The sequence below is a fragment of the Mobula hypostoma genome, chromosome 19 (genome assembly GCF_963921235.1).
Source record: "Mobula hypostoma chromosome 19, sMobHyp1.1, whole genome shotgun sequence".
Taxonomy (NCBI): domain Eukaryota; kingdom Metazoa; phylum Chordata; class Chondrichthyes; order Myliobatiformes; family Myliobatidae; genus Mobula; species Mobula hypostoma.
Genome location: NC_086115.1, coordinates 31,544,472 through 31,570,369, shown reverse-complemented (window position 1 = coordinate 31,570,369; position 25,898 = coordinate 31,544,472). Strand labels below are relative to the sequence as shown.

Genomic DNA, 25,898 nt, shown 5'->3' with positions numbered 1-25,898 from the left:
CTTTCTACAGTTCACAGTCTATTAAACGCTTTTTGGTCTTTCATCATATGCTCATTTGGTCAATTATGATTCAATGTTGGTTTACCAAAGAGTAAATTGTTCTTGCTGCAGCCTTGACTATAACTGATGTCTCTGTGGTGCAAACAGATGAAAATTCTTGACTGTGTGTGTCTGAAGAAAGACTGTAGAGTAGAGTCTGCTTGGGTGTAGGAAATGGGGGTGAGTAGGAGATGTTTCTTCATTCACTAAACCAGAACAGATGGAGTTCCATTAGGAAATGGTATGTGAGAAAGATCATTGAGTATAAGAATATTGCTACCAATAATGGTCTCTGTGCCACTATTACAGTGCGATGACCATTTTAATAATGATTAGCACCTCCTTTTCTAAGTCACATTGTATGTTAGTGTAACTGTTAGTGGAACGCAAAACAGCATCAGCAATCTGGGTTCATTTCCTGTCGCTATCTGTAAGGAGTATGTATGTGCTTACCGTGACTATAGGTTTCCTCTGGGTGTTCCGATTTCCTTCCACATTACAAAGACATACAGGCTGGTAGGTTAATTGGTCACATAGGTATAACTGGGTGGCATGAAGGGCCTGTTACCATGCGGTATCTCTAAATACAAATAAAATTGCTAATGGACGTGGGATTGAGACTGTAAATGCTGATGTAACTTGGAAGGAGGCCTCGTTGGCTATGAGTCAATGCTGGCTCACAGAGGATTCTCATTTTTCTGTTTTATTGTGCTCGTATTTCCCCAAGATTCTATCACTCACCTACATATGAGGGGCAATTTATAATTGTCACTTACCCACCAAGCTGCATATTTTGGGACATGGGAGAAAACCAGAGCATCCTGGATTATCTCGTGCAATTACAGAGGAAACATGTAAACTCCATGTTTTCCTGTCTTTTTAAAGAAGGGGAGAATGAATAAATGTTGCAATGTGTTTAAATATTGCTCTTGTTGGTGCTTAATAGTTGGCATCATGTGATGAGGTGGGACATTTTAATGTTGGCTAGGGACTGAGATTCTTATAGAGACTATTGTTTGGTGGATAGTTCAATCCCTGACATAATGCACTGGTTAATGCAAATTGCGTTAACCAGTACATTAGGTCAGACATTCAACTGTTAAGAGATGGAATTCATTGATGTCTTTATTAACCTTTATTATACAGTGAGGTCATTACGTTCTTTTTCTGTTCTTAATCTATGCCCTGGCAATGATTCCTCCAATAATCGACCTTATTGTTGCCTAGAGTCCCTAAGCATATAATTTCTCTCTCCACTTCTTCATCTTATTGACCAAGATGCGCTGAAAGTCAGCATTTCCCTCTGCCCTGCAGTAACATAAAGCTTCCCAAAGCTTTAAAGTGACTCGGAGGCAATGAGTTATTCTCCTTTAAGCATTCGCCTTATGCTGACCACTCATGTAATTTTCTCATCTTGAGTAAGGAGGAATGCCAGAAATAGTTCTGGATGCATACTGTAATCTTGCTATTGCGTTAGCCACATAGCTTATTTGTGTGACCTTAACTGAGTTGAACTGGCATGGGAAATCTTCAGTTCTGGCACACAGAGTGCACATTTTCAAGCACTATCTAATTTCCCCAAACGTTCTTGTAATCACATCGGTTTCATAAATGATGCATTTAGCCTAAAATGGGTCAACCTAATCTGACGTTTTCTCCTGGCTTTTGTCAGTTGATGATTTGGACCAGAAATTGAGATGTGAGTTGAGCAGGGATCAGAATATTGTCCCAGCGTTTGTCAATGAGGACTATATCTGATTAGAAGACACGACAACACTACTTAGAGCATTAGCAGAGAAGATCCTTGATGGAGACATTATGTTTTGTTCAGATGGAAATTCGCAAATCTTAATACTCCTCCTGGAAGTGATGGAAACTGCTGTCTCCCTCTCTCTTTGTTACCAAGTCCAACCACGAAAATCAAGTTGAAGTTTAATCGTCATTCAGCAATGGCTTACACCCATCTGGATGAGCCAGGCAGCACTGTGAGACTTTTGTCCTCTCCTATCAGATTCCCCCTTCTCCAAGCCTTTATCTCTTTCACCAATCGACTTCCCAGCTCTCTACTTCATCCCTCCCCCGTGCCAGCTTTACCTATCACCTACCACCTTGGACTTCTTCCTCCCTGCCCCCCCCACCTTCAGATTCTGACTTTTCCCCTCCCTTCCCAGTCCTGATGAAGGGTCTCGGTTCAAAACATCGACTGTTTACTCTTTTCCATCGATGCTGCCTGGCCTGCTGAGTTCCTGCAGCATTTTGTGTGTGTTACTATTAACAGTGCCATATGAGCTACTGGAGTACTCATAAGAAAATAGTTTTGAATTCTGATGCTTTAGTGATCCAAAGGTTCTTCAGAAGGCAACAACGAGGCATAAAACATGTTGCTTACAAGAGTGAGGAAGAAGAAGAAGAAGAGAGAACAAAGAGAAGAGCAGACTAAAAAACTGACGTCTTCTCATACCAAACTAGAGAAAACAAATTCCATTGATAACAGTTAACCAATAAAATAGTCAGATTCATGTAATGTGATACCTGCTACTAAAGCTACGAAAAATTCTTGAAAAATACAGAGGCAGCTGTTCCATAATTACTGAACAATTACATGCTTATAGGTGATTATATAAAGCTACAAGCAAACATAGGGAAGTTGAACTACAAGAAAAATAACACTTCTACACCCAATTCCAACAAGAGGTTAACTAATTCAGTGCAATGATGATCCATTTTAGTCCATAGATTTTTTAATGGGGTTCTCCCAGTTGCTGTTCATCATTCACTGGTGGTTGGGTAGAAGCCTTGTTATTCTAGGTTACGTAGATTATCATCAATCCATGGCCTTTGTGGAAATTACTGAAGTAAAGACAAAACACTTATTATGAATATCAGGCATACCAAAAGAAAATTTGGATGAAGCAATTCAGGATATAAATTCATCTTCTCTATTTACGAAGGATTTTCAAAGGTATTTATGAAGGTGTTTCTCAGCAAATTATTTTCAGTGAAGCTCTTCATAATGTTTACTATCTCCACTGCCTGCACCCCAGAGGACTGCTTGAGAGAAAGAGATTTCTCTGTTTCAATAGCAGCATATATCCTGGAGATAATTAAGCTCGCCCCAATAAGAAATTGTCTGAATACGCAGTGATCCCCTCATCAACAGATGTCAGTGAGGAGTTCCTGCACTAGGCACTGCACAAGACCAGATTGTGATGTTGTTGTGGAGAGTTACTTCATACAGCAAGAAAAATAAAGAAAAGTGTTATCTCTGGGACACGTTCACAACCCTCTTTGCAGCCGCATCATCAGTGGCAGAGCCGGATGCCCAGCCACTCAAGTAATAATGTGCTTAATCTTGCAGAACGAGACCTTGAAGAGAAGGAATTCATCCTGAAAAAAACGGTAAAAATAAATGGAAAGTGAATGTACCATTGCACAATGATTATCTTTTTAAATGTATTTTGTGAAAGCAAACTATACAGTCCTTGGCAGGATGCTATTCAACACCTCATCCTGTATCAGCTCCTTAAAGACCGATCCAAAAAATCCTGCATCCTGTTCTTAATCCATAGTATTGCAACTGTTGCCTTTTCAACTGTATGTCGTATTTTCTGCCAACAAGCTGTCTTTAGAAGATTGTGAATCCAAGTCGCAGTCAAGCACACAAATCTAGAAATACACTCCAGCACGGTCCTTGGGGAGTGCTTGACACTTGGAATTGTTGTTTTGGACGAGATTTTAAATTACAATCATTTACTCTCCTAGCAGACTATCCTGATGTTACCCATCTCAGTGCATGCTCCTCACTGGCATCAGTCGATTAAATCTCTTCTGCACATTCTTCAAGGTCACGTCATTCTTTCAAACAAATACTGCAGAGATATTTTGCAAAAATAGAGCTAAAGGTTTGCCCAGAACTGCCTCACTCTCTTTTGTGTAATCAGAATTACGCATTGCAAGATAACATCCAGAATCCAGAATCCTTGATATATATCGTGAAATTTATTGTTTTGCAGTTGCAGTAGAGTGCACTACAGAAAATATAATATAAATTACAATAAGAAATATACAGTATATTAAAAATTCAATAAATACTGAAAATCCAGAGCAAAAACCATGAGGTACTTATTTCTGAATTTCTGAAGAGTTGTGAGTTCAGATGAATACTGTGCAATTATTAGCAAATATCTGTGCTTTGGTCCTTAAGTTACATGAAGGTCATTATAAAATTGAAGATGCTTGGGCCAAAATCCTACTTTGAGAAACACTTGGAGCAATGTTATAGGATTTAGATAATTGATTTGCCAACTGAGTGGTGCTGGCAAATCCCAAGCTGAGTATCAGCGAGGAAGTTATTGGTAAATGTTATTTGACTGCACCAAAGGACTTGATTGAAATAAAGAGGAAGTATTTTGGTGGCAGAAGTCCAGGTAAATGGAAGAAGTGGTTTTTAGGTGGTTTCAAATGACCAGAAACAACATTAGCGAAAAAATTGCGCAGCAATTTACAGAAACCAGGAATACCCAGCCTCAGAGTGTGTCATGAGCATCTGCAATAAGATCTTATGAGATAATGGGATAAATATCTTTTCAGGGACATTTGGAAAGATCAAAGTGGAGAAGATAAATAAATCGTGATATAGAAAAGTGTGGTGTGGGGCTAAAATCCCTCATTTTGTGGAGTGTCTGTTGATGGTTCTGTATGCTAAAGTAAGGGTGTAGGTGTTGTGGGTTTCTCTCTAGTCAGCCATCATGATGAGGCTGAGTGGAGAATTATTCCTGTCTCAAAACTGGATAACAATTGTAATTGAGTATGAGAGTCTAAAACTGATTTATCGTTATTTATACCTCTATCACTATATTAGAAAGGCTTAATGTTTTAATGTTGTGGGCACATTGTTGAGTATTAAAAATGACAACAGAATTAACCTGAGAATTAATTATTATCATTATCTGAATTAAATTTGCTCTTCATTCCTCATTTAGGCCATGCAAAGAGATTTTAAATCCTCTCACACTTTATGGTCAGGAATAAAGGATTACCCGAGTCATTTTTAATCATAGAGATGGCAAGGATTATAATTTTATTATGCCCAAATTAATTGTTTATAATCTTTATAATCTTCCACAGATTCACAAAGGATTAAATGACCTTTTCCAGAATGTGAACGCAGAGAAGAATATTATTATCAGAGTGTGAATGACTTATTTTAGTAGTGCTGAGGGGACATCCATGTAGGGTCTAGTAAATCGTAGAGTCCTCAATATGTATCTTGGGAATCTGACAGCAGCTAAACTGGTATTACTGTTAAATTCTAACAAAATAAACTAATTAATTTGAAAGAAAGAGGTTTCTGATATGTGTGAAGATGTTTTTGGATTTTAGCTGAGAAATGGGCATTCAACAAAGTGACAACAGCGATTACATGGGATTGTTCTGTTACTGTCTTATACTTTTTTTTCTCTGCACCACACACCCCGGCCACTCCCTGTTTGACCCGCTGCCGTCCAGCAAAAGGTTCAGGACACTAAATGCCAGAACAAATAGATTGAGGAACAGCTTCTATCCCAGAGCTGTGGCCTCCATCACACCACTCCCACAGAACAATGACTGAAACTGTGAGCACACACATGCACACACAAGGATTCAAATACTTGCACTAACGGCACTTTGTGCATTATTGTGATATACCGGTGCTGCTGCAACTTCTTTTCTGCTACTTATCTATTTCATACAGTTTTTCTATTACTGTCTTGTTTTAATCTACCGCTTTATTTACTTGCCTGAGGGGAAGCCAAACAGAGTTTCCTTGTATCTATGTATAATGACAATAAAGATCATTCAATTCAATTTAATTCATAGAACAAAGGAATGTACAGTACATCACTTAGAACAGTGTTTATTAGATTATTTAAGTATTGTTCTTTGAAAAATATTGTAGTTTCTAAGTAAACTCCTCTGGCCAAGTGGCAATAGATGAGAATGTTTTCCTTGAAATTTGATATCAATATTACAGTTGTGGCTCCATTTTTTTCCTGTTTTAGTTGCTTTATAAAGACTAGGAGCATAAAAGGGAAGAAGTAATGATTGAGTGAGCAAATCAAATACAATGTATGCCTCCACAAGAATAAAATCATATCTATATATAGGTAACTCATAATTGAATGGTCGCCTATGCCATCTGCTTCAATATATACTGTATATTTATGTATAATATGGCAAGGTGCTCCAAAATCAATTTTTAGGGACTACTGAATGGACATTTAGCAGTCCACCATTTAGATCTGTTTTTCCATTTGGGCAGTTAAAAAAAATTGCAGTAAAATGAGTATGTTGAGCTGAATTTATGAAGCTGTTTCTGATGTAACTGTATAATTCCAAAAAGTCTTGATTTTTGTTCTCCCTTTTTAGGATATTGAATACTACAACCTTATTTGACGATCTCATACAGTATCCACATAGAAATGGGAATATTTTAGAATCTGTTACTCTAAAGCAGGAGCTCCCAACCTTTATTGTGCCATGGACCCCTATCATTAACTGAGGAGTTGGTGGACCCCAGGTTGGGGACGCCTGCTCTGAAGAATCTGGTCAATATAAAACACTATTTCATGCTGCAGCATGGTTTTGAGGTGCCCTATTGCAAAAAGCACATAAAATATATTGAGAACCTACAACAGAAATAGCACTAGGTTTCTGAAACCATAGCTGTGGTGAGAGCTTTGAGATTCTGGGTAAATTCCAGTGCAAAGAGAAAACATAGACGAGATAATGGCAGCTTTTAAAATAAAATTTTGATAGTGATGAAAGAAAGGTTATAGTCAGCGTTCTGGGAGAGCAGATGCAGTTCAGTCGCTGCAAATTTTCAGAAATAGCCCTTTAAAGAGTTATCAGTTCGAAAGTAACAAACCAGTTGCCAGACAATTTAATTCCCCTCCCCATTCCCACTTTGACATGTCTGTCCTTGACCTACTGCACTGCCAGGATGAGGCTAAATGCAAACTTCAGGAGCAGCACCTCAAGTTTCCACCTGGATAGTTTACAACCCAATTGTATGGATAGTGAATCTTCCAATTTCTGTTAAACTGCTCCCTCCAGCACAGTCCCCACTCCACCACCATATCTTTTCACTTTCCTACAGATCTACACATTTCATCTTACACCTATTCCCCCATTCCTCCCCCAACCACCATTGCTCATCACCCATGCACTCCTTCCACCAGATCTCCTCTCCCCAGTTTCCCATCAGCCCACTCCACCTCCTTTTCATCAGATTCCATCATTTGCAGCTCTTTGTTGCCTCCACATATCATCTTGCACCTCTTTCTCGGTTTCCACTTTCTCTCCTCCATCTCCCCTCAGCTGGATCCACCTATCAATTGCCAATTCTTACTCCATCCCTTTCCTTCACCTCCTTATACTGGCTTTCTCTCCTTTTTTGTTGGTCCTGGTGAAGGGTCTCAACCAGAAATGTTGACTATCCATTTCCTTCCACAGATGCTGCCTGACCTGCTGAGACCCCCTAGCATTTTGTTGTCACAGATTTCAGCATCTGCAGTCTCTTCTGTGCTAATCCTCTGTTGCTTTATTTCACAGACACGGTTATTTTGTTTCTGTCTGCCTGTGGGGAAATGTCATTTTGTGTTTAGATAGGATTACGATTTAATCAAATTAATTGTAGTATGAAGAGATTGGTGGATATTATTTATATGGACAGTAATGTCCTACGGATTAGAGGGCGGAAGTAAGATGGATCAGTAAGATGAAAGAGCAGATTGTGGACTCCAGGAAGGGTAAGATGAAGGGACACATGCCAATCCTCATAGAGGGATCAGAAATGGAGAGAGTGAGGGTTTCAAGTTCCTGCTCACTGGGTGTCAAGATTTCTGAAGAATTAACCTGGTCCCAACATATTGATGCAGTTATAAAGAAGGCAAGACAGCAACTATACTTTATTGGGAGTTTGAAGAGAAAAACTTCTATAGATGTAGCGTGGAGAGCATTCTGACAGGCTGCATCACTGTCTGGTATGGGGGTGGGGTGGGCTACTGCACAGGACTGAAAGAAGCTGCAGAGGGTTGTAAATTTAGTTGGCCCCATCTTGGGTACTAGCCTACAAAGTACCCAGGACATCTTCAAGAAAGGCAGCGTCCATTATTAAGGACCTCCAGCACCCAGGGTATGCCCTTTTCTCACTGTTACCATCAGGTAGGAGGTACAGAAGCCTGAAGGCACACACTCAGTGATTCAGGAACAGCTTCTTCCCCTCTGCCATCTGATTCCTAAATGGACACTGAACCCGTGAACACTACCTCACTTCTTAAATCTATATTATTTCTGTTTTTTGCACGATTTTTAATCTATTCAATATATGTATACTGTAAATTATTTATTTTTATTATTATTATTGTTTTCATCTTCTATATTATGCATTGCATTGAACTGCTGCTGCTAAGTTAACAAATTTCATGATACACACTGGGGATAACAAACCTGATTCTGATTCTGATACTCGAATATAAATTACAACTGGAGCCCTTACTGTCAATGTTTAGTGCTTCTACTGTGTGGGTATCAGGTTCTGTTACAATTGATTGGTGTAGTATCTGCTGATACTCTTGAGTCCTTCAATCCTGAACATTATCCTTCATGATGATTGCTTCTCACTAATGCTCGTGGTAGGAAATCTCCACCAGTCACAATAACTGACAGCTACTTGGGGTCATGACCCTGTCTGCACAATGACTCAGTATTATCATAAGACCATAAGATATAGGAGCAGGATTAGGCCATTTGGCTTATCGTGTCTGCTCTGCTGTTTCATCACGCCTGATCCACTTCCCTCTCAGCACCAGCACCCCCTCCAACCTCCTGCCTTCTCTCTGTATCCCTTCATGCCCTGACTAATCAAGAATCTCTCCACCCAGACCACATTTAGAGAATTCTGTGCAGTTTTGGGACCCAGATCTAAGGAAGGATATGTTGGGTTTGGTGAGGGTCCAGATGAGGTTACCAGAATGATCCTAGGAATGAAAAGGTTAATGAATGAGGAGTGTTTGATGGCTCTGCGCCTGTACTTCGAAGGATGAGAGAAATTGAGGCCAGATCATTGGGTATATTTAAAGTGAAGGTTGATAGGTTTCTGCTGTGTAAAGGCATAAAGGTTACAGGGAGAAGACAAGAAAATGGTGTTGAGGACGAAAATAAATCAGCCATGATCGAATTATGGAGCAGACCCAAGTTCAAGTTTATCGTCATTCAGCTGTACATATGTATACAGCTAAACGAAACAACATTCCTCAGAGACCAAGATGCAAACCACAGTGCATACAGCACATAAAATAATATTAACGCAGTAATATTAACAGATAAGAAAAGTATTCTGTTGATATACAATTTGACATAATGTTTATACATGAGTTATAATGAAATAGATATCAGTACATTATGGCACTGGTCATAACTGATGTGTACTGAGTGGTAGCAGGGTGTTCAGAGGTCTCACAGCCTGGGGGAAGAAGTTGTTACCCACCCTAACAGTCCTCGTCCTTATACCTCAATGGGCTAAATGGCCTCATTGTGCTCCAGTGTCTTGGGATCTGTCTACACAGGTACAAAGTTGCATGGTAAAATTACCTTCTTCAAAAACGTCGCAGAGGCAATTCAGCCCCTGGTATCTATGGGATAGCTGTGTTCAGATCTTGAGCAATGAACTTATTTTTCTGTCCTAAGAGGTCTGAAGGAGGAATGTCCACCTTGAAATTGTCCTTGTTATGTGATAATAATCAAACTTGACCAGAATGACTTTATTTTAATTGCATCCCTTGAGTGTGAAGGCCTATGACGGTTATTTCCAAATAGCAGATCAAGTTACAGCACAAGATGGAGGTTTAATAACAAAAGCAGTTTGCCAATAATCAGAACTCCACAGCAATACTTTGGGCACTTTATATACAACGCTCCTGCTAAATGTCACAAATAGGGGTGGGACCTTGGTGATCCTCTCAGTGTTTCTTACTGTCCTCTGCAGGGTCTTGCCGTCTGATGCCTTGTGGCCTCTATACCCCACAATGATGTGCACCTGCATAAAGTTGTTGGAATGGGGGTAGGGTGACTTGCACACCTCAACCTCCTCAGAAAGTTTAGACACTGTTGTGATTCTTGACTAGTGGGTCCAGGTTAGATTGTCCATTATGTACACGCCAAGGAATTTTTTGCTGTTCACTTTCTCCATGGCAGAGCCATTAATGTGCAATGGGGAGTGATGGACATAGCGGCTGTGAGGAAGCAGTGTGCATGTGACAAAATCTGCAAGAACAATCGCGGCTTGAAGATCCACCAAGTGAGGATGAAGTGCTTGGCGGGAGCAGGAGCCGCACAACGCGCAAGTGTCCAACCTGGTGAGACGAAGGAGGTGCCAGGCCCGGAGTCACCCCATAGTGCCCGGAACCTTCAAGTGTTGCAAACTAATCCCTCTAACATCAAATCTAACAGGATGGGATCAAATGGCCTACAGCTAACATGACTTCACTGTGGAAGCAGTTTGATGAAGATGTCAACCAAATTCTGGAGGCAACGGCGAAGGGAGGGGTCGACCTCTGCAAGGGACCGGCAGCTGTTGGTAGACCTCAAACGGCAGCTGAAGATCCCCAACCATATCGCAGCCACCACCCTGCAACCAGACATTGTCCTTGTGTCTGAGTCTACTAAGCAAGTGGTGCTGCTGGAGCTGACAGTCCCATGGGAAGATCGCTTGGAAGAGGCCTTTGAAAGGAAGCTCTCCAAGTATGCAGGACTGGTCTGCAACTGTCAGCAGGCTGGATGGAGAGCAAGGTGTGTCCCAGTGGAGGTTGGTTGTAGGGAATTCACAGCCTGTTCCTTAGCCAGAGCCTTCAACATTTTTGGCATCGAGGGAGAGAGGAAGAGGAAAGCCATCCTCAGTACCACTGATGCGGCAGAGAGGGCCTCAAGATGGCTGTGGCTCGAAAGAGGGGAGCCATGGAGTCATAAGTAGCTAGCCATCTGGACACAAGCTGGGGTCTGATCAGCCCCGGGTGGATCACCTGGAGGAGGGTATGTGATGTTGAAAGACCCGAAACACCCGATGATTCCAGGAATATCACTTAAGATGTGTCCAGAAGCATCAATAGATGTATGTACACAGCTTCCCTTTACACAGTAGGGGTGCTGGGTACAGACAAGATAGGAATATAACAGTAGGATGTGAAACACACCCAACAACTGAGGGACAATTGCTTTAGTAACTTCACAGTATCATTGGTCGTCAGCTTGTAGTTTCTATTGACTTTTACACCTCTATTATGAATGGGGGTTGATCTTGTTACTAAGGAGTTCAAACATACTCAGTTTACCAAATAGTCAATATCAGTAACTGATAAAGCAAATTCTGCATAAATAGAGCATTTTTCTGTCCTGGCTTCAGAACAGTGTGGTTACAGGGGCCCATGCACTTCTCCTTGTGCACAAGTGAAGTATGATTGTGAGTGTTTTCAGAGTCTAGTCATTGGCTGCAACACGATGATTGAAAAATGGAGGGCTGTGTAGGAGGGAAAGGTTAGATTGATCTTAGAGTAGGTTAAAATGTTGGTACAACAAAGGCCTGTACTGTGCTGTAGAGTTCGCTAAAGTTCCAGAGGTCAGTGAAGATCGAAATCACTTGTGTTGTTCGGAAACCCAACATATTACTGAATAAAAACAATCTGTTGTATTTTCAATCTTCTGAACCAGAAGTGCTGAATCTAAATCTTCAGAAAGAGATCTCTCCCTTCTTTTTAAAAAAATCCTTGAAAGCTTTCTCTAATACAGAAAAACACCTGAGTGTTCTTAGGTTCAACAAAGCTAAGATTAACGTTCCAGAGCTGGCTGTACATCCAGTTAGATACATCTGCAGCACTGGCATCTACCCAGCAATACAAATATGTGATCAGTCCACAGAAATGAAAATAAATACAATTCAGTCAAATACCTGACCACCACTCTCAGTCAAAAGCAAGGTGATTAAATGAGTTGTTAGCAGTGCTTTCAAAAATTAATTCCTCATCAATATGCTGCTGACAGATGTTATGCTTGGGTTCTCCTCGAACCGCTCAGTCCCAAAGCTCAAAATGATGTTTTAGGCTGGAAAAACAGTGCTAATTCTACAGTGGAAGGAAGTATGTCTACCCTTATCTGAAACTCTTCATCAGGACGGAAAAGGGAGGGGGCTGCAGCCAGAATAAGGTGGGGGAGGAGGGGAGGGGGAAGTGTAGAGGTTAGGAGGTGATAGGTGAGTCCAGCTGATCGGAAGTGGCTGGGGGAGGGAGGGGATGAAGTAAAGCACTAGGAAGTGATAGATTGAACGAGGTGAAGGGCTAATAGGAGAGGACAGCAGATCATGGAACAAAGGGAAGGAAGAGAGGAACCACAGGGTGGTGATGGGACAGTGAGGAGAAGAGGAGGTAACCAGAATGAGGAGTAGAAAAAGAGAGAAGGGAAGAGTCGGAAGTAATTACCAGAAGTTAGAGAAATCGATGCTCATGCCATCACGTTGGAGGCGACCCACATGGAATACAAGGTGTTGCTCCTTCAGATTGGGTTTGGCCTCATTATGGCGGTAGAGGAGACCACGGATAGACGTGTCAGAATGGGAATGGGAAGTCGAATTGAAATGGATAGCCAATTGGAGATCCCGCCTTTTGCAGCAGACAGAGCAAAGGTGCTCGATGAAGCAGTTCCCTGATCTATGTCAAGCTTCACTGATGTTGAGGAGGCTGCACTGGGAGCACCAGATGTAATGGATAATCCTAACGGACGTGCAGGCGCAGCATCACCTCACTAGGAAGGAATAGGTTTTCTGCCACAAAAGGCAGAACATTGGTTTCCCTAACTTCTGGTGATTTCTGGCCCCTCCCATTTCTCTCATTTTCCTTTCCCCATAATGACTGTCCTTTCACCTGCTCATCACATTCCTCTGGTTTCCCTCTTCCTTCCTTTTCTTCCATTGTCCATTTTCCTTTCCTATAAGATTCCTTTTTCTTCAGCTCTTTACCTCTTCCACCTATCGCCTCCTAGCTTCTTACTTAATTCCCCCCCCGCCACCCACCATCCCCCTCACCTAGACTCAATTATCACCTGCCAGATTGTACTCATCCCCACCCTCCTTAATCTGACTTTTTCCCCCTTTCTTTCCAGCCCTGATTAAGGGTCTCAGCCTGAAATGTCAACTATTTATTCCTCAGCAGAGCTGCTGCCCGATTTGCTGAATTCCTGCAGCATTTTGAGTGCACTTCTCAAGATCATCAGTATCTGCAGAATCTCTTATGCCTATCCTTATCAGATGCAGAGTTTGACCAAGTATGGTATCTGCATGACCAAATAACATCAAAGCCTTCAGAATCATACAGGTAATTCTTCATTGGCTGGAGTCATACAGCTGTTTAAGGACAAACATTTATACCCCAGGACATTACATCAAGAGTACCTCGAGGTGACCATCTTCAGTTGCTTCATTAATAATGCACACTGCATTATAGAATCTGATGTGGGAATTTTTTGCCCTATAATTGCAGTATTCAGATCCATTTGCAGTTCATGTTGGTCTATTGAACTGTGATTAATTTTTGCACCATCAAAGTGTTAGGCAGTGACCTTATCCAGTCAGCCTCTCTTAACCATATTATGGTGATAGTCAGTAGTCAAAACACTCACCATTTATTCTGGGGGGCGGGTTGGGGGATTTATCTTTGATGAGAAATTTAGCTGCACCAGTCGCATATACACTGCAATTAAAATAGAAAATGCTAGAAATATTGAGTAGGACAGACAAATCTGACAGGAGAAGCATTTTTGATGAAGAGTTTTCCACTTGAAACATAAACTTTCCTTCCTGAGCAGTTGATTGTTTCCAGCATTTCCTATGTTTTATTTCAGTTTTCCAGCATTAGCAGTTTATTACTTTTCAGATATGTACTGTGGCTATGAAAACAAAACAGAAACAGGAATTCTGCATTGAGTAGCTCATCTCCTGACTCTCCAAAACTTTCCCACCATCCAGAAAGCATAAATCATAAGCATGATCAAATAATTTCTTCAGTGAGTGCGGCTTCATCACACAACATACTTGGAGTCATTCAGGACAAAACCATCCTGATTAACAAGCCCAATGGTTACACTAAGCTCTCGTTTCATCTGCGAGCAGCATGCCATAGCTGCAATATGTGCAGTGAGCGCAACTGTATTGCAGCAACTCACCAAGGTTTTCTCCATGGGGTCATAGGGCACTACAGCACAGAAACAGGCCCTTCAGCCCATCTAATCCATGCTTAACTCTTATTCAGCCTCATCCCTTTGGACTGCACCCAGACCATAGCCCTCTGTACTCTTCCATACGTCTCCCATCCAGGTACCTATCCAAATTTCTCTTAAATGTTGATATTGAACCCTACATCCTACACTTCTGCTGGCAGCTCATCCCACACTCACACCACCCTCTGAGTGAAAAAGTTCTCCCTCTGGTTCCCCTTAGGTATTTCACCTTTAACCCATGACCCCTAGATTTAGTTTAATGGTAGCTTCCAATTTTCTACATAGAAGGGCAAAGGCATGGGGTGCTGGCAGTTGCTGTTATCTCAAAGTCCCTTTCCAGGTCATACAATATTGAATCAGAAATATATTGTTCAGTCTGCATCGTGACTGAATCAAAATCCGACTACAGTGCATTCATGTTTGTAGAATCTTCTGTATTACTGCTTGCAAAGGAAAATAACAGAGGTAGAATAATCATCAGGACATGGTTTATTTAAAACAACATATTCCCACCTAAACAGCCATGGCTGCTACATTAATGCATCAAGATCATAACATGGGAATACTCAGTTCTTAAAAATACCCAAACATATTAAATGCTGATTGCTTTTTCATCAAAAAAGTAAATAAACTCTCACAGGCCATCAATTATTTACACGTATAATTATACAGCAGATTAATATTTACATATCTGTCCACAGTTATCAGCTTCGTCAAATATCAGTGCACGGGTTTTATTAACCACTGAGAGCTTCTCATAGTCAAAGCTGTGTTTATCATCCCCGAAATGTACACACTCGGCCCTCCCAGCTGTGGTGGGTCATTTCACCTGTAAGCTGTGAGTTCTCCATACAGTTTCTGGTCTCATGTACCTAATGATTCAGGCTTTGCCTAGCAATGGCGGTGCCATGGAATTTCCTTCAATACGTCATGTTCTTGGGTAACGTGCTGTGCTGATATGTCACTGAGGGCTCTTTAACTACCCCTTAACATGCCGCCTTATGACATACAATATTTCCACAATTTTCTCTATGCATTCTTCTATGATCTTGTGGAGTATTCTCATAGCACCTACCACCTGAAACAATTTCTCCTGACTTTGTGATCCATATTGTGTTGTATGGTTCCTCTTTTCTCCATCTTGTTTTTCACAGTCAGCCTGCTTAGAGTTCAGCCACGTCAGCAAACTTTGATCCATCGTCATCCCAGCCAAGGAAAGTCATTTAATGGAATGAAGTGGGATATTTTGTATATAAGTGTAAACAATGCTCACTTGTGGCTTATAGACTTCTTTCCCCTTCATTAATTCTTCTGCGTCTGGGTAAATGGCTGCATATTCCCTCATAGTGCAGAAGGAGGCCATTTTGAACCATCAAATCTAAGCCAGTTCTGAGAGTAATCCTGTTCTTCCAAGATTTTTTTTCCTTCCAAGCTGTTCTCATCACATTAAGACTATAAAATAGAGGAGCAGAATTAAGTCATTTGGTCCATCGAGTCACCTCTGTCAATCAATCATGGCTGATTTATTATCCCTTTCAACTCCATTTTTCTGCCTTCTCCCCATAACTTTGATGCTCTTACTGATCAGGAATCTATCAACCTTCACTTTAAGACTTTTTGACTTGACTTGACTTGAAGTATACCTAATGACCTGGCCTCCTCAGACGTCTGTGATAATGAATTCCACAGATTCATCACCCTCTGGCTAAAGAAACTCCTCCTCATCTCTGTTCTAAAGGGGCGTCCTTCTGAGACTGTGCCCTTTGGTTCTAGACTCCCCCACTGTGGGAAACATCCTCTCCGCATCCACTCGTGACTTAGGTTTAATCCTGACCTCTGCTGCTGTCGGTGTGAAGTGTGCATGCTCTGCCTGTGACCGCGTGGCTTCCATCTGGACACTTCTGCTTTCCCTCCATATTCCAAAGGCGTATGTTTCTTGGCCACTGGAGAGTATGATCTGCTGCTCCCCTCAGAAGTTTCCTTGGGGTGTGCCTAATCTGAAGAAACAGAATCAGAGTCAAGTTTGTTATCACCGGCATGTGTCGTAAAATTTGTAAACCTAGCAGCAGCAGTTCAATGCAATACATAGTATAGAAGAAGAAAATAATAATGAATCAATCTGTCAATTACAGTATACATATATTGAATAGATTAAAATCATGCAAAAAACCGAAATAATAAAAAGTAAGGTAGTGCTTACGGGTTCAAGGTCCATTTAGGAATCGGATGGCAGAGGGGAAGAAGCTGTTCCTGAATCGCTGAGTGTGTGCCTTCAGGCTTCTGTATCTCCTACCTGATGGTAACAGTGAGAAAAGGGCATGCCCTGGGTGCTGGAGGTCCTTAATAATGGATACTGCCTTTCTGAGACATTGCTCTTTGAAGATGTCCTGGGTACTTTGTAGGCTAGTGCCCAAGATGGAGCAGACTAAATTTGCAACCTTCTACAGCTTCTTCTGGTCCTGTGAAGTAGCCCCCACACCCCCCACCCCCATACCAGACAGTGATGCAGCCTGTCAGAATGCTCTCCACAGTACATCTATACAAGTTTTTGAGTGTATTTGTTGACATACCAAATCTCTTCAAACTCCTAAAGAAGTATAGCCTCTGTCTTGCCTTCTTTATAACTCCGTCGATAGATCCTTGTTAGATCCTTGATCTTGACACCCAGGAACTTGAAACTGCTCACTCTCTCCACTTCTGATCCCTCTATGAGGATTGGTATGTGTTCCTTTGTTCTACCCTTTCTGAAGTCCACAATCAGCTCTTTCGTTTTACTGACATTGAGTGCCAGGTTGTTGCTGCGACACCACTCCACTGGCTGGCATATCTTGCTCCTGTACACCCTCTCGTCTCCATCTGAGAAGAAGCCAGTCAGCCTGAAGGAAGAGCTGGCAAGCTCCATATGCACATTGGAGCTCTGAGCAGTTGCGGCCTGCAGGCCTATACACCAAGCAGGATTTCACTCATTTTCAGTGCTTTGATCAATGTCAGACCAGCACAGTCTTTCATGAGCCATTCTCCCTTGCTAAACTCTGACCTCCTTAGGCATACACATTTGTCCCTACAGAACCACCATCAAGGAGCAACCTGATTCATGGACTGCTCATGGTCTCCTTCAGAAAGGTCTGATCTCTTTGCATTCCATCTCCAATTCCCTTCAGCCCACCAAGGTATGAATCTTAGACACAGGAGATTCTGCAGCTACTGGAAGGCTTGGTCAACGCTCACAAAATGCTGGAGGATCTCTGCAAGTCAGGCAGCTTAGAAGACTTAAACTTCTTCAGGATAGGCATAGATCAGAGAGACTCTGCAGTGGAGCAGTGGATCATAAACATGCTGCCTGATCTGCTCAGTTCCTCCAGCATTTTGTGTGCGATATTCATACATCTGCCTCAAAGGAAAATGTTGTCAGAAGCTCTAATATCTCTTAGCCTTGTCACTGGAAAATCAACAAAAATGCAAAAAAGTACCCTTTTCCAAATTGGATGAGCGGCCACCAAGACCACGTGGACACTCATACAATTACATCTACTGTAGCACTCTGCTTCTCTGCTCAGCAGGGCAGTCCAGTGTGACAGAAGAATTGTCTATCATTATAATTGTGTTTCCTTCACTGTTGGAATGGCTGACTCTGGTCTTCATTGTTGGCCTGGATTTGTGATAGAAGACTGGAGGTAGTAGTCCAGGGGCTTTTTTCTGACTGTAATTCTGTAACCAGTGGTTTAGCACAGCGATTAGTGCAGGACATACAGGATTTGGATGAGGTAAATGGACTAATAAGGTAGTATGAGGCATACTAGTAAAGCAACACTCACAACACGCTGGAGGAGCTCAGCAGGTCAGGCAGCATCCGTGGAAACGATCGGTCAACGTTTTGGGCCAGAACCCTTCGTCAGGACTCTGAAACATTGACTGATCATTTCCACAGATGCTGCCCGACCTGCTGAGTTCCTCCAGCGTGTTGTGAATGTTGCTTTATCCCCAGCATCTGCAAATTATTTTGTGTGTGCTAATAAAGTAGTAAGTTTGCTGACAATTCACAAATTGACTGAGCAATAGGCAGCAAAGGAAGTTGTGAAATGATCAGTTGGAGAGTTGAGTGGAACAGTATTTAATCCAGAGGCGTGTGGGGAATGCATTTTAGGACAGCTTTTGTTTACAGGACGTAAGCAGCAATGACACAAACTGAAAGATGATGATGAAGAGAGGAACCTTGCAGAAGAAATTCATAGTGGCCAGAAAATGGAAACACAGGTGGATAGGGTAGTGAAGAAGGCTTTTGCCACACTCGTCTTCACAGGCCAAGTTGTTGGGTACAAAAGTTGGGATGTTATGTTGCAGCTGTTGGCCAGGCTGCACTTGGAATATTGCCAACAGTTTTGATCGCCACACTATAGGAAGGATGCGGGGGTCCTAGAAAGAGTATGGAAGGCGCTCACCAGCAACTTGCCTGGAAAGGAGGGCTTTATATATAAGGAGAGATTGGATAGTCTAGGTTTTTTTGTCACTGAAACATAGGAGGCTGAGGATAACCAAGTGAAGGTAATCGGTCACTTTCCTGGGGTAGGGAACCTATAACTAAAGAGTTTAGAACTAAGGCGAGAGGGGAGAAATTTAAAGGTGATTTGAGGGGTATGGTTTTCAGCCAGAGGAGGGAATTGTTTTGGAATAAACTGCCAGAGGAAGTGGTAGAAGCAGATGCAATTACGGTTTTTAAAAGGCATTTGACAGGTCTTGGATGGGAAAAGAGTGGAGAAACAGGCCTTATGTGCGTAAATGAGGTTAGTGCATATAGGCATCAAGGTTGGCATAAAATTAGACAAACTTTATGACTGTGTGACTGTCATTGCCCCCCTTGAAGCAGAAAAAGTTCTTGCTAGCCAAGAACTTATAGAATTGTTAAGATTCGAAATAATGGCGAGAGCCCTTTACTGGCTAGCTCATAGCTTTTCTCACTAGGGGTAAAGGTTCAAAATGCAAACACAATCTGTGGCTTGAAGTCAAATTCCCATCATGTCGATACAGATTAGTTGAAGGTATGACATGACAGTTACGGTACCTTCCTTAACTCATAGTGAACATGGGAGGGTTCGCTACAGGTCTTTGCTTCGCTTCATTTATGCAGCCTCTGTTTTTCTTCGCCTCAGAGCCAGTGCACATTTTTGTGAATGAACGTAAAGGATGTCTCAGCATGGTGGTGAGATTCAGCAGGGGCTTTGAGTTGCATGCAATACAATGCTTACAGGAAGGAGTGAAGCTCAGCAGCGTTAGTCAGCTTTCTGTCTTCCAACACCATCACAAACTTCTCCCAGAGATTTCTCTGTCCATTCTTGTTGATTCCAAATCCTAGTCATACAACTCCAGGGCTGCAAGAATGCTGAGGGTTCTCTCAATGTACTTGCACTGGTCTTCACATAAAATTTCCCCAAGACCTGCAAGACTTCCCCAGGAGACATCCATATAACAGTGTTTGTTTCATTTCAAGTAGACATTTTGCTTCTCACCCAGCAGAGACTCCAGCACCTTCTCCTGTTCCTGTTCAGCGTCCATGTTAATGGGGATCAGTTTGCATGGACATCTATTCCAGATTAAAATACTTTCAGGCCGGGCAGCCACACATGGCAGCTTAATGTAATCATGCTAATTGTCACTGGGTAACAATGCATTCAGCTCTGCACAGACTAGCTTGTATTGAGAGCCCACAATTTCCACAGTTTATCATCAACAATTCTTCTACAGATAACTTTGTAGCCCCTACATAATTGCACACCTTTAACTGTTTTGCTGTTATCCATTCACTGTGTTGGATCTTCACCTGCACCCTATTCTGTTCTAAGAAATGAAGCTTTTCCTTCATGTTCAGCTTAAAGGCATGGGGAGCAGTCTCAATAGATAGAAATTAGTCATGGCTCCCAGACAAATGTGAATGCAAGCTTTCTACTCATCAGTGTTATTGTAGGAGTCAGAGAAGAAATGCTCATAAAACTTACCGTGGCCCCGAGTTGCTGTACCAATGCTGTGGATCACCAGCATTTGAAATGCAGTGCCCATGGTTAGTCTGTCACCATTAGTATGAACATGAACCCTCTCTGGGACACATTTTCTTCCATGTTCTTTGCGTGACATTTCCCTGATAATCTGAAGGCTTCCCTGGAAAAGACCCGTAGGTGCCACACCTTCCAAATGGAGTTGGATTGGACAATCTCCCAGAGAGCAATAAGACTGAAAGAGCACAGAGAACATTTACAAGAATGTTGCCGGGTCTTGAGGATCTTCTTTATAGGGGAAGGTCGAACAGGTTAGGTCTTTATTCCCTGGAGCATAGGAGAATAAATGGAGATTTGTTAGAGATGTACACTATTATGAGAGGTGTAGAGAGGGTTAGTGGGCATGTGGCCAAGTGGTTAAGGCACTGGACTAGCGACCTGAAGGTCGTGAGTTCGAGCCCCAGCCGAGGCAACGCATTGTATCTTTGAGCAAGGCACTTAATCACACATTGCTCTGCGACGATACTGGTGCCAAGCTGTATGGGTCCTAATGCCTTTCCCTTGGACAGCATTGGTGTTGTGGAGAGGGGAGACTTGTAGCATGGGCAACTGCTGGTCTTCCATACAACCTTGCCCAGGCCTGCGCCCTGGAGAGTGAAGACTTTCCAGGCACAGATCCATGGTCTCGCAAGACTAATGGATGCCTTAAGATGGGGTTAGTGCAAGCTTGCTTTTCCCACTGAGGTTAGAACTTGAAGTCAAAGGTTAAGGGTGAAAGGTAAAATATTTAAGGGGCACATTGGAGGGAACTCCTTTACTTGGTGAAAGACTGGAATGAGCTGCCAGAGGAACTGGTGGTTGCAGATTTGATTTCAATATTTAAAAGATATTTAGATAAGTATATGGATTTGAGGGATATGGAAGGCAATGATACAAGTGCGGGTTGATGGGGCTAGGCAGAGTAACAGTTAGGCATGGATTAGGTGCGTCTTTCTATGCTATAGTTCTCTAAGTCTCAATGTTTCATTTTTCACAACCGAGTAGTCTGCACACATGTCAATTGACATTTTCAGTGGAAAACTTGTAATCATAACCAGAGCCATTAGAGCTTAATCTCAAGGAGACTGATAATCTTTCAGGTGTATTGTGAATCAAAGGACAGGAGATTAAATAAGCAAAGTATAGCAGAAGCATCAGATTCAGCCTTGATCATATTCAGTGGCAGAGCCATTCTGAAGAGCTAAATGTCCAACTCTTGCTGCAGTTGTTAATATTCTAAGGCTTGCATCCACTCTATTCTGCCTGCTCAGGGCCTGGTCTGCTCACCACCAGCTTCAGAGGAACAATTAGGGACAGGTAGTTATTGCTGGCTTTGACCAATCACTTTACAAGTACGGTGGGTTCTGGATAATTGGGAGACATTGGAATCAATAATTTGGCTCAATTAAGCGGCTGCCCAATTAGATGAAGTTTGATGGAAGCAGTTAAAAAGGTATAAAAAAGACAAACTACTAAACTGGGTAAGAAATTATGGTTAAATGAAATACAGAACAAATTATAACATTACCAATGCTACTACAGTACTATAAAACTGTACATTAATTCTTAGTAGTTATCAACTGAGTAACATGCCAGAGTGTTGGCGCATGGCCTAGTGGATGAGGCGTTGGTCTAGTGATCTGAAGGTCGCTAGTTCGAGCCTCACCTGAGGCAGCGTGTTGTGTCCTTGAGCAAGGCACTTAACCACACATTGCTCTGCGACGACACTTCGGTGGCGTGGAGATGGGAGACTTGCAGCATGGGCAACTGCCGCTCTTCCATACAACCTTGCCCAGGCCTGTGCCCTGGAAACATTCCAAGGTGCAAATCCATGGTCTCACGAGACTAACGGATGCCTATTAACTCATCCAGTGTACACTGTTGTAAATAGAGGGGCCAGGGAGGGGTAGCACCTCTGGTGAAGGGGCTTTTTGTGTTCACTCTAGGGCAGCTCACTCACCTTTGGTCCACACTGGACACTCCGCTCTCACATGTGGCTCCAAGCAGCTGTTTGCATGTGACAGCGGCCACTCCCTGGTAAACCGCGGGCTAAACCAGGTGAGGGTAGCTGGTAAAATTGGGACATGCCTGTCCTAGCGTGTGAAGTCAGTTCTAGCAGACTGGGTGGGTGAGACAACCCTCCTCCCCCCTCCCCATGCAAACTGTCTGCTTTCTGCAGGGATCACTCCTTCTGTGATTCCCTTTTCCATTCATCCCTCCCCTCCAATCTCCCTCCGGACACATATCCCTGCAAGTGACTGAAATGCTACACCTGTCCATTTATCCCCTCCTTACTGCCATTTAGGTCCCCAAACACTCCTTGCAAGTGAGGCAACACTTCACCTTATAAATCTTTTGAGGTTGTTTATTCTAACCGGTGCTTCCGATGTGGCCTCCTCTACACTGGTGAGATCCAGTGTAAATTGGGGGATCACTTTGTTGAGCTCTATCTGTCAAAAGCAGAATTTCCCAATGGCCAACCATTTTAAATCCTGTCCCAATTTGGGTTCTGATATGTCGGTCCTTGGCCTCCTCTTTTGCCATAGTGAGGCCACTCTCATGGTGGAGAAGCAACATCTCATATTCCATCCTAGTACATAGCCTCTAACAAGATGGCATGAACATCGATTTCTCCTTCTGGGAAATTTTTGTTTGTCCCCCTCCCTTCTCTGGCCTCTTACCACTTCTTCTCACCTGCCTATCAGCTCCCCCCCCCCGGTGACCCTCCTCCCCATTCTCTCATGGTCTACTCCCCTCTCCTGTCAGATTCCTTCTTCTGCAGCCCTTTACCTTTCCCACATTATCCATCATCTTCTAGATAGTCCTCCCCCTTCATGCTTTTCTCATCTTAGCATATAACTGCACACCTATTCATCTTTTCTCTTGTATCAGAGGCAATTTCCTTGAGTCCGCGCCTCCTGCCTTGTTTCTGCTTTCATTTTCCATCATTCAATGCCAGAAATATACGAAGAATCACTATGACTCGAACGTATTAGAATTAGTGTGACCTTATGTCCTTCTTAACTGCACTGTATAAAACACATGCTATGTACCTCCAATAAATGATCCATGCATGAAATAAAACCTGCTGTACATAGCACACAAACTCTTCTACAAGTAGGGACATAACTCCAAGGAGAAGAGTAAATACAAACAACAGGAATTCTGCAGATGCTGGAAATTCAAGCAACACACATCAAAGTTGCTGGTGAACGCAGCAGGCCAGGCAGCATCTCTAGGAAGAGGTACAGTCGACGTTTCAGGCCGAGACCCTTCGTCAGGACTAACTGAAGGAAGAGTAAATAAATGGGTTTGCTCTGGGGCTGTGTTGTCCAAGGGCTAACAGAACCTGGTCTGCATCCAGCAGATTAATATTTGAAAATAAATGAGCCAGTAAGAAATAGATGGTTGGTTTGATTTTTGCAATGCATTATTGAGTACTTCCAGCTTAATCACTTCATTTTCAGAATGGAAAAATGAAATCTGAATTTAATCAGGTTATGGATTTTAAAGTGCTTGCTAACACGGTCCATCCATGTTAACTGTACAGTGGGTAAAGATTCAGCGCCAATGCATTCTTAACTAGTTTTCATTTAAAATGTGCACTGCTGGATAAACCCCCACTAAATAGTTTTAACCTTGGCATTGAAGATAACAAAATTAAAATTTCCCCAGTCTTCTGTATATTCAAGGAAATGTGAATGAAGTCTTGGCTGCCCACAAACCTGGCAAAATTCCTGCGACAAATAAATCATTGTTGCAAGTTTGTGCAATTGTAGGTATCTGTGGGCCTTCAAGAAGACTCAAAATTAAGGTGGTTTTCAGGTACAAGAATGAATGTTGATGGGCATGTTTTACAGGATTTTAAATGGATGTTAATTAACATCTTTTTATTCATAGATGGAAGTCTGAATTTTTAGATTGAAATACTTTTTTTTCAGTAAACCTGCTTTCAATTATTCTAATCAATCATCATCCATGAATATATCCAGAAATCATTTTTAAAATCAATTGCTTAATTAAAATGAGTTTCTAAAGCACCCAATTAATCTGGTTGGATGCAGAAACTGCATTCACTAATGCAGAAATATATTTGAATGAAAATAAAGAAACTCTTCTCCACACTCCGATTTTTGCCGGACATTTCGTTGCAAACAAGACCGAAACGTGATTTGACAGAATTTATTAATGTGAGTGACAAGTGGGACAAGTTATGTTAACAATTTGCTCAGTGTGCCGTGATTCTTATGGTTTAATCACTATCAACTAATTAGCTTATCTACTTTGTGTTTAGTATTGCTCTTTATCATTTATTTGTTGTTAACTTGAACTTTATTCTTACTAAATCTTCTCATTACTTACATTAACTGTTACTGCCCAGCCTGGTCTGACGGTCCCACGTGGCTTATAGGTCCACTTTAAAATTATTTTTTCAACCCTCAGTCAACTGGACTCAGCTTCAAAAAGGTTTAATTTCTGACAAGCACACATGCCCATGCAATTTTCAGTTAAGATCAATCTCAAACCCTTTGCTCCACATTTTCTTGCTAACTTTATTATCTATTTCTTTAGAAACGATCTTCAAAATTAACTTCCTTGACTAAGCTTACATTTAATTCTTAACATCTCTGCCATAATTATTGTTGCCTTGTAAAACAATTGAGGTTTGTTTGCAGAAGGAGGAATGAATGTTTTTTTAATCATCTTTAAATTCATTAAAAGCACATTGAATCTATACATCAACTTCACAGCTACCATAAAATTCTTTTAAGCAAGGCTTTATGGTCAAACATGGTGAGGGAAGATTTTCTCAGTTTAGTTACTTGACTTTTACTAAACTTTATGTGCTATGATTTTTCAGTATTTCTTCAGCTTTGTCATTTAGCATTGGAAAACTTTTCCACATAGCCCAAATATAGGGCTGAATCTGCAAAAGCAAAATATTTACTTTGAGGAGTCATATGTAATAAAGATATTTTCTTTTCCTTGGCCTCATTTTACTGATTTCTGGATTGGAATGTTGCCAGATTTCCAATGTGAAAGTATCGTGGAAGTTAGTTTATTGTACAGCCCTTTGCTTGACAGTATACTGTAAACAGAATACATATTTTCAAATCTGTGAAGAACCGATTGTTACTACTTGTAATACCTTTCAAGGTATTATATACAGTACACTGTTCAAAAGTCATAGGCACATATGTATAGCTAGGATGCCTAAGCCCTTTGCACAGGAATGCAAAAAAAAGGACATGCATGAGTGATGATAAACCTGATTCTGGTATGGGTCTCTATTGTGGACTGAGAGTGGGAAGGGGGCAGGGAGAGGGGAATTATGGTTGGGAAAAGGGGAAAAGAGAGAGGAGGGAGCAGGAAGCACTGGAGAGATCAATAAGCTAATGGCTTGGAATCAGATGACCTTGTCTGTTGTCTCAGGGCTAGGTTATTCTGCACCCGCGCCATGTCTCCTGCCCCGGCTGTCCTCTGCCACCTGTTCCATACTCTCCCTGTGGTGCTTCACTCTCGCCATTTCCA

General features: G+C 41.9%; 1 protein-coding gene across 3 annotated transcripts in view; it reads left to right on the top strand.

The window, feature by feature from the left end:
- The window catches only part of prkg1b (protein kinase cGMP-dependent 1b), an 836,131-nt gene that overhangs the window by 356,955 nt on the left and 453,278 nt on the right, over positions 1-25,898 (top strand). The window lies entirely within an intron of this gene.